Source organism: Galeopterus variegatus, unplaced genomic scaffold (assembly GCF_000696425.1).
Source record: "Galeopterus variegatus unplaced genomic scaffold, G_variegatus-3.0.2 Scaffold596, whole genome shotgun sequence".
NCBI lineage: Eukaryota > Metazoa > Chordata > Mammalia > Dermoptera > Cynocephalidae > Galeopterus > Galeopterus variegatus.
In genome coordinates, this window is record NW_007726707.1 from 399,586 (window position 1) to 400,056 (window position 471).

Below are 471 nucleotides of genomic sequence, written 5' to 3' on the forward strand. Positions count from 1 at the left end.
GTTGTTCAGTCTTTTGATCATAAGACCTTCCTTTTGCTCTGGATATGGTTTATCCACACTTTCTCCCAACATGCCTCACTTCCTGAGGTGACAAGGATCATGCTGTGCTGTCAGAACATTTTCTAGCTGGCTGCAAATTTTTATGGGTGTAACTTTATAAGTATTTTTGCGCTTTTAAAGAATCTCAAGGTCCTGCCGTTTACCTAGATTGTTGTGTGCTTAAAAAATATTCATTCAATTACAAGTAGAATTTACTAAGCTCTAGTAGTAGACTTCTGCTTAAAACCAAACCAAACAAAAACACTTATAAGAACTAAAGAAGATTTCATTATGAAATCATCTGCCTGTACTTTCTCACAATATTCTTCTAATTGTAAAAAGATTTCATCAATGATGCTAGGTGCTCCCATAGCTTTAGTATTTCTTTATATCCCTCTGGAGCAGACGGAGTTAGAATTTCTTTTTTTCATA